The following is a 9,318-nucleotide window of genomic DNA, read 5'->3' on the forward strand; positions in this document are numbered from 1 at the left end:
GCAAGATGAAACATAAGGGCTTTTTTGTGATGAGTAGTTACAAGTAGACATATTGCTCACAAGCCAAAATAGGATCAAATCCAATGCTTTAGATACATTAATCTGTCCTTCTTGTATCTATCATTGTTAAAATCTATGTATCTTTCCTGTATTACATCCCTCAAACCTGCTTTAGCTTGAAGTCTGCAGTGAGAGCAGATAATTTCAAGGTTAACATCTCTCAAACACCGGCTTACATGCAGCCAAACAATGGTTCAACTGATGATTAACACGATATTATACAGTGTTTATTGAAACCTGAGACTTGGCCCCAAAAGGCTAAAAGCAGCTCTGAAGCCGTTCAACTTAATGACTCTCGTATAGGTTAGCGTTCATGTTATCAGGTCAAGGGATTTCTGTACTTTTCTGTACATACGAACAACAAAAAGATGAAATGACTTAAAAAAATGTGACACTACAGATGCTTCAGCAGGCAGGAAAAAAAAACAAGTATCACTTGAGTTTCAAGATTCATTCTTGACCTTGAAAACAGCAGCTGAAGAAACATTATCACTTCAAAATCCACGTAGAGTCAGTGTGATGTACATTTGATGGCGGTCGTGTGGTTTAGGTCCTATCTGATTGGCAGCCACTGGAAGTTGCTTCCTATGTTTTATCAATCCATCTATAATTTTGTCATCCTGTTTTATTCATGCTGTATTTATGTAATTTTTGCCATCTGGTCTATTCTGTACACACAAAAATCTTTCTTCTCTGTTGCTCTTCTTGACATTTATTGAGTTTCTTGAGTTTCTTGGGGGAGTTTTTCCTTATTTGAATGGAGTATGTTGCATTGCTGTACAGATTGTAAAGCCCTCTGAGGCTAATTTGTGATTTTTGATATTAGACTATATAAATAAAACTGACTTGATTCGACATGTAACAGTTTTGAAGCTTTTGATCATATCAAAAGACCTTCATCATCAGAGTTTGCTCAGTGTGATGTAACTTTAAATGTTCAAAATAACATTTTTTTTTCTGTAACCGCCGCCGTTGATATTGAAAATAGCATTGTGTTGCAAAAAAAACGGCATCGCTGTGTTGCTTGAGGGACCGGCGCGAGGATGAAATACGATCCAAGGAAAGGCTGGTTTGAGTAAATGATGGACTAGTTTGAAGGCTTATTAGATGCCAAATCACTGCACAGCTGTTTATAATACCATGAGGAAGGATTTTACAGCTCTGGAAAGCTACCACGGCAGAAATCATTACATCCTCTGATGCGACGATCACCGAGTATAACCTTTTTGACACTTACCGAGTAATCTACCAGGAATGTGCACTTGCATTTAATTGGAGGGCCAATGCAGCTTCTTGATTGATGACTTCATATTTTGCTGCAGCAAAAATTGAGCAAGGTTCAACAACTTTGCATTTTTTTTTTTTTTGTCAGAGCCCTTTGAGTTGGCAGATGGGGTTTCTAAAATTAATCAGCTATGTTTGACATGCAGTGTCTAAATGAGCAATAACAGTGCTGATAATCAGGGAAGTTAGCTATTTATCTTTAATATTAGCTTAATTTTCAGTTTAACTTATAAATAATTGATGTTAATAATTTGCTTTCCTCTCTTTCTTTTTTTTTGTTATATTTTTAGAGTTTTGGACTTGCGTTTTTTCAGCCTTGAATATTTTATTGAAATCCTTTTAAATCATACTTTAAATTACACTCTTTGTACTGACTGACAGCCTGATTAATGATCACACAGCGGCAGGTAGTAAATAGAAACAAAGTCATTCAGTATGAATATTTCATGAAAAGACAAATCCTGAACTTGTGTACATTTTTATATATTTTGAATAATGAAATGTTAGCATTCAGAGAAAGTCATTATGGACTCTTTAATGCACTTCAGCTTGAAGACAGTTTTGTCTGTGTCTGCATCCTCCCCGCAAGGCCGCTTTAGGTTTTTTTTTTTTCCCTCCACTTTACTGGTGGATTTATACTTGCAGATGTTATCTGTTTGCACTTAAATAAAAGTCAAATGGATAAAGTTTGAGCAGGCCTGGTGGAAAGCTGAAAGGCTTTGAAGAGACGACTCCTCTGATGAACAAAGCAGACAGAGAAAGCAATAAAAAGTGTAGAGCGTAAAGTGTAAAGTGACATCAGGTGAAACTTTCATTCCTGGTTTGCAGCCAAAATTGTGCTCTTACAGTCCAAGGTCCGCTCTGCTTTTTCTCTTCTCTGCTAAAAGGGTTCTTATACTATGGGTCAGTAAACAAAATGGATTGCGGGCCGATAAATGGTCCCTACATGGCAGGAGTGGGACTATTTTTTCCACAAATTGCTCTGGGTGTCAGAGAAAAAAAGAGGTTACACTTCTCATTTAGTTTCTGAGTTTTAAAACTACTGATGCTAAACTGAAACCCTTTTAACTTTTTATTTAGAGAATTGAGGCTCTTTCTCGCAACAATACAGCACACACACAAGTGCACACACAAGTTTTTATCTAACTCTCAGATTTTGTCAAGTGAGTCAAGTGTTGTCAAGTAAGTTTTATGTGCTTTTTACACACATAATAGAATTTAAGCTATACTCTTCACAGAATTTGTGGAGTTTTGCCACAAACTGGGCATGTAGTGTCACATAACTGACAGCAGAGATATTCAATATGAAATGTATTCTTCTCATTAATATTATTATTTTAAATGTTCATTCATTTTTCATTTATTTGCTTCTTTCTTTCTCTTAGTTGTAAATATACAGACTCATACTTATACACACGGGTTCCCTGCATAACCATCAATCTCATCAAGTATAACTGACTATATATTATCGTTATTGTTTATATTATTGTTTTGTTTTATCATATTTCCTCCATTGGATAATACATATTATGTTATAAGTTGTTTGTAAACCATTTTTCTTTGTGTGTACTTTATGTTTGTTACTTGTTACGTACTCACTGTCGCTCAACACCAATAATAAAAAAAGCAAGTGCAACTATTTCACGCTCACAATTTGTTTGGTCAAATTGACACATATGATTTTAACAATGCATTTGGCAAATTGTATAACTTCTATTAATTTCTCATTACTTATTTGATGAGTTGCTTTATAGTTTTTTCTGTCACATTTATTAATTTTTATATCTGCAGCCGGGGATAAAGTCAACACACAACTTCAAATGCAAATTTGTGGGGGTTTTATTCTCCTTGTTTTGTTATCCAATTATGGAGAGCAACTTACAGAAAAATCTTGGCTTCCACCAAAGGCCAGGTTGTGAAATTTTACAAAAGAAACATTTAGCAAAAATAAACAAATAAATAAACGACAAATAAAACTCAGTACTTCTTCCAGTACAGAAAACAGGTCACTGAAATTGTAACAAAAGCGGCACAAAAAAGGGGCTCAAATACGTCACAAATATATTTTATATAAGTGCATCCATCATCATTAAACCACTATTTTACCGAATCATGCATAATAATCTCAAAACAAGATAAGATAAATACCCTCACCATTGGAACCAATGGCTATTGTCAGCAGGAAGTAGCGCGTTATGTTGTACTTCCTGTATTTTTCCCAGCGTTCCCTGTCCACTCAGCGGTAAACTCACACCCCCTGCTGTCCAACGTGAGCATACCCAGCTAAATAGCAACAATGGAGAAGTTCTTCAGCATGGATTTTATTTCCATAGATATTATTATTTTACCACCTGGTTACATATCAGTTAAATGTATTTGAAAGCATATCAAAGCTTCTCTTGCTGCTGATGAAACTCAAACCACAAATTTAAAGATAAGCAGACAAAAATAGTCTCTCACAGTCACATTGTGGGAATCCACCTACTCCTCACAAGGTGAACCTTCTATTTTAGGGTTAATACTTGGTTTTTGGATAAGGGCAAGTTTAGGATTATGATTGAAGAGTTCAATATGTTTAAAACAAACCATCTCATATGAGTGGTCCAAAGATGAAACACTAAAAGGTATGCACACTTCGGGCAGTGTCTACAAACCACAGAAACGTTGAATATATACGTTTCAACACGTGAAATATGTATCATATCAACATTTCTACAAATGTAGCATATTAACATTTCTACCTGTTGAATAATGATGTTTTATGGTGTGACAACGCTGTGGTCAAGGTCTCGTTAGGTTTAGGCACAAAGACCACTTGGTTAGGGAAAGATCATGGTTTGGGTTAAAATAAAAATAAAAAATAAAATAAAAACGGCAGATGTCTCACTAAAAAAAGGCTGGTTTTCTCGCCAGAAAATGTCCTGATGTCTCGCTAAAAGTTGGTTGAAATGGGAAGCGGATATTGGTTTCGAGGTGGTCTCGAACCATCTTCTCTGCTGATTTCCAACTTGCTGCCAACAAACTTACAAACCATCCACCGGCCCCTCCTCCTCCTATATAGGAAAAATCAGCTCATATAGATCACATGTGAACTACGTCACTTTAGAAATGTTGAAGTGATACATATTTTGGAAATGTTGATATAATACGTTTTGTTTGACATTTTGATATGATACGTATTGTTGAAATGTCAATATGCTACGTATTTCACGTCTTGAAATGTAGATATTCAACGTTTCTGTGGTTTGCAGAAACGTACAATGCCAACGTTTTATTCTGGCGACCAGGCTGTGGTTTGATAAAGTTACAAATATTGTCAGATTCAGCCTCTTAATTATGTCGGAAAGGAATGGAGGGATGGTGTTTCAGATGCTGTCAGATCATTCGACAGGTTCTTCTGTTGAAGTATACTAGTGCCTTTAGGGTAACTGGTTATGGTATGGTCAGGGTAAATTTCCAGAGAATTCATGTACTGTAAGTACTGTAATGTCCTCTTAAATGACTAAAACAAGTTTGCGTATGTTCACATCTTACACCTGTGTTTGCAGCAGAAGTAAGTCAAAGTCTAACTCTGGGGGAACAGCAGGGAAAGAAATGACGCGTAAGGTGGGATGGACCTGATTTAGGCTGACATGAACAAACTAGTCTTCAGCCTGGACTCGAGACAGATTTCGGCATGAAGCAGTTTCTGGAGGGAGGGGGACACTGCAGGAGACGGCTCTGCCCCCTGCTGTTTCCTCTGACGTGTGGTGAATGAGAAGTGGTCCCATAAGCAGTAAATCCAGGCTTGGGAAGATTTATGTGAAGTGAGTCAAACAGTGATGTATTGTGAAGCATTTTATCTTAAACGCCTGAATTTGACTAATACTGATGTGATAATGTTTTCTGGCAGAAAAAGGAGACAAAAGACCCAAACCTGGATTAATGCTGGGGTGAAAAAGTGCTACTTCGACTCATAACATGATTGTAAAATAAGAACTAATACTCTCTTCTGTCAAAGTCTTATCTGTCTCAGTGGTATTATTTATGATTAAACATTGTCTGAACTTGTGTGTGAGAAGAGAAACTTGAGAGTCCCTGTAAAATCAAATAAATAAATGTATTTTACTTATGAAATATGTTGAAATCTGGACCAAAATGCTCATTGTGGTAAACACGAGATGCCAGATTTTTTTTTAGTTCAAGTATAACATGTAGGAGTTAATGGGAAAATAGCAAAAATGCTCAGGAAAAACCCCTGTCTTACAAAATAATAAAATCCTGGATCCACACCAAACACTAATCACTTGTTCCTTGGCGAGGGAAACGTTCTACCAGATTTAACTGAAATCTGTTAACAAGTTTTGGAAATAATATAAGTAACAAACAAATAAATGGTGGACGTAACAACGTTGGGTAATTGAAGCAGCTTTGGAAACAAACTGTAAAACCATATTGTATAAAATCCTCCTGCTGAAAAACAACTTCAAGATTTTCTTTTTTTGCTGGTTTTGGCCTTTGCCATTTCTCAAAAAGATACGAAACAAATCAGAACAAACCCGCAACAACCCATCTGAATGAAAGGTCAGATCACGGTTTACCTTGGAAAAGTAAATGGTAATAAGAGATGCAATGAATCTCATCAAATAAACTGCCGGGTTTCTGGTTCCTTTCCAACTTTCTCTGCTCCCTGAGCTCAAGGTCCTGCCAACTTTTTGTTCTGCTTCATTGAACCTTTCTTGAACTATGTAATGGTGATGGGTTTCAACTTTATTCATTCAGATGTGGTGGGAAACTACAAAAAAACCCCAAACAAACAAACAAAAAACCCTGCTGAAAGCAAATAAAAACATATAACTGCACATGCAACACAAAACAAAAATGAGCCCAGATCCAAAGTGTGTTCATAGTTGAAGTGAATAGGTCATTGGTGCATAAACTAGAGAGAGAGAAAAATCAGAATGAACCCTGACCTGCGGAAGAAGAGCTACCAGTAAACTGCAGCGATGAGCTGAAATTATGTGGAAACACCAGCTTCTGGGGTGCAGCTAGCTCTCTGTCTGCCTGCTGTTTGGCTGCAGCTCTTCCCCTTGTTCTGTTTTCAACCATCATTTTCAACAACATTTCCAATATAGTCAGAAAAAAAAGCCCAAAACAATATTTTCTGGAGTTACATAAAGCCCACCAGGTCATAACTGACTAGATACTGGCAATGCTGCACTGTTACATAAGTAATAAGGAAATGAAATGTACTGTAGTATTTTAGTAAGAAATTTCAGTCTTGGAGTGGAAGCAGATTTTCCAAACACTGTGATATTCCCTGTCAAGTAAAACAGATCAAGATTTCTTTTTGAACTGCAGACGACTATAGCGCTGTCACTTTTAATTTGAAATTTAAAGGTGACATATCATGCACATTTCCAGGTCTATATTTATACTCTGGGGCTCTGCTGGAATATCTTTGCATGATTTAGAGTTCAAAAAAACGTCTTAATAATCTTGTACAGGTCCTTTATGCAGCCCCTCAGTTCAACCTCTGTCTGAAATAGGCCGTTTTAGCTCATGCCTCTTTAAGGCCCGCCTCCTGATGACCTCACTTTGTTCTGATTGGTCAGCCTCAGAAGCTATGTAACAAACAACAGTAGTAGGATTTCACTTCTTTTTCTCATTCTTCGCTCAAAATGGAAACTTCTCAAATACATCTGTTCATGTTTATACTCCAATGTGATCCGAAATATGCGAGTGGAGAATGTGAACAACCGTTTAACAGTGGAACAACCTTAGCAACAAAGATTACAGAATTGTTTGAGGGCGTGCATGAACAATCAGACTTCATCAGAGGAGGACATAGAGGTAACTTTACAAACAGAGCAGACTGAAGCCCTGGCTTCTGACTTGCTGCACTGTTTTTATGCTCACCTCGAGTTTTGGTTCTTTGATCATGTTTAACATCATAACAATATAATATGGGTTTCAAATCAGGCTATATTAAAGATGTTCACACCAAACGCTGAGACCAGAGAGATGAGAAGACAACCAACAGGAGTTTATTTCATAACACACGAACATACAAAACTCAGAAAATCACCAATGCAGCAGCCCCTTAGAGCTCACACCCAACCCATATTTATACCAAAACAGATGTGACTTTTGGCACTTTCATGAGCCAAATGATCACTTGGACTTTGACCAATGGGTGTAGATGTCTCTGCACCATTTGGACATTTCGTGATTTCTGCTGTGTGTCTCCTGTTTGTCTGGTGGCCTAATGCTTTGTGGATAGGTCAATGACCGGCGTAGGTCAAGCCGATCTGGTAAAAGTTTTGTTTTCCCAGAGATTGTAACCAGAACTTTTGAAAACAACTCCTTTAAAGGAGATTGCTTTCGCCTATCCATCGGTATTGTGCAACCCTTAGTGTTTTGTGTATTACTTAGTACAATTCCACATGCTCATCATATTTTTGCTTCTACAAAACTATTGTTTTGTAATATTCATTTGTGAAATGCAAGATAAATATGTGAGTGCCATCCAACTTCTCATCTAACTCCGGGCAAGAAAACAAATATGAAAATTTCCCAAAATACTGCACTATTTCTTGGTGGTGGAGGAAATTAGTCAGTCATGCTAAATCGATAATCTGACAGTGGGAACATTTTGGATTCAAGACCATAAATGGAAAAATGGTGGATAAAGGTGAGGCTGTTAGCTGCCTTTTAAAGATGCAGCTGCAACCATAATGTCACCAGGACAAAAAAGTCTTAAGTAACTTGTTTGATTGCCACTCAGTGAAGCGCACAAGGTTTCTACAACATTGAGCTTTTATTCATTCAAACAAATTATGTGTTCATTTTCATTTTTGCTAAATAGATTTTTTGTGACACCCATAGAGAATAATCACTCTAAAAGAAATAAAGAACATATATCACAAGCTATATACCTAATGGCAACTCTATCATGCACAAATCACAAATATCTTAACTTTGTGCAAAAGCCTAAAGTAGCAAATAACTAAAAAGCGACAGCAAATTACCAATAAAAACAGCCACATCAGTGTACTGTGTCTATCCATGTCACCCATTACTGTCTCATTCTCGTGGTTTAGGAGTCTTTATGGATAAAGTAAAACTCTGCCAAAGTCAACAATTTAAAAAATATCGACTTGACTAAAAGATAAGACTTGCATCGAGCCTTCAGTAATGACTGATATGAAGTGGCATCTGTTTTGTATTCAAATAGACCCGCTTATCTGTGAGAACACAAAGTGGAAGACGCAGTAAGTGGCTCAAATGGTAGTTACAACATCAAGTAGAGGAAAATCTATTTAACCTTATGGACTCGATTCATAGCGGCAGCGGATGCCTGCCGCTTCCTCAAGAGCCGGGTTTCTTAATGTAGTGATTTATGGCACTTAAGATGTTTAAGGTATACAATATAATGTAACTGTTCCATGTCGCCCCAGAATAACCTATGACAACACACAAAGAGATTCAGTTTCTCTCAATCTTTTTCTCTAATCCCCCCCACCCCTCCCACCTCCTCCCAGTGTCCCCCTCCATTACTCTCACCCCTCCACTCCTCTTCTCCTTTCATTCCACATCTCTCTCTCTCTCTCCCTCTTCTCTGTCTCTCCCTGGTTCTTTGTCATCCGTCTGCCGCTGTGCCTGAGGTGCCGGGTGCTATTTGGATGATTTAGTCCGAGAGGGAGAGAGGGATTTCATTAGCTGTTTACCTGAGGGCCTCTGGTACCTGTGGTGCTATAAGGCTGCTTTATTAAAAAAAAAAGAAAAAAAAAAAAAAAAGGCCACATTCAGCTGTAGAGGAGCGCAGTGGCTCAGCGGGTTAAGGTTCACTCTGTGCATATGGCCATGGGTTCGAGTCCTTGGAGTGGGTGTGCACCTTTGGGCCTGCGATACCTACAGCAGTGCGAGGATGCTTTATTTATAATCCTAGATTTGACAGGGGAAAAACACCGGGGCTCAGCGGGTTAGGGTGCA

General features: G+C 37.7%; 1 long non-coding RNA gene across 1 annotated transcript; it reads left to right on the forward strand.

Annotated features, from left to right (window-relative positions):
* The first annotated feature begins 4,646 nt into the window (after window positions 1-4,646).
* Window positions 4,647-5,394, forward strand: LOC121912185. The gene is made up of 2 exons (XR_006100023.1): window positions 4,647-5,150; window positions 5,237-5,394. It is a non-coding gene; the product is annotated as an uncharacterized LOC121912185 (long non-coding RNA).
* The last annotated feature ends 3,924 nt before the right edge of the window (window positions 5,395-9,318 follow it).

Source organism: Thunnus maccoyii, chromosome 14 (assembly GCF_910596095.1).
Source record: "Thunnus maccoyii chromosome 14, fThuMac1.1, whole genome shotgun sequence".
In the NCBI taxonomy this organism is placed as follows: domain Eukaryota; kingdom Metazoa; phylum Chordata; class Actinopteri; order Scombriformes; family Scombridae; genus Thunnus; species Thunnus maccoyii.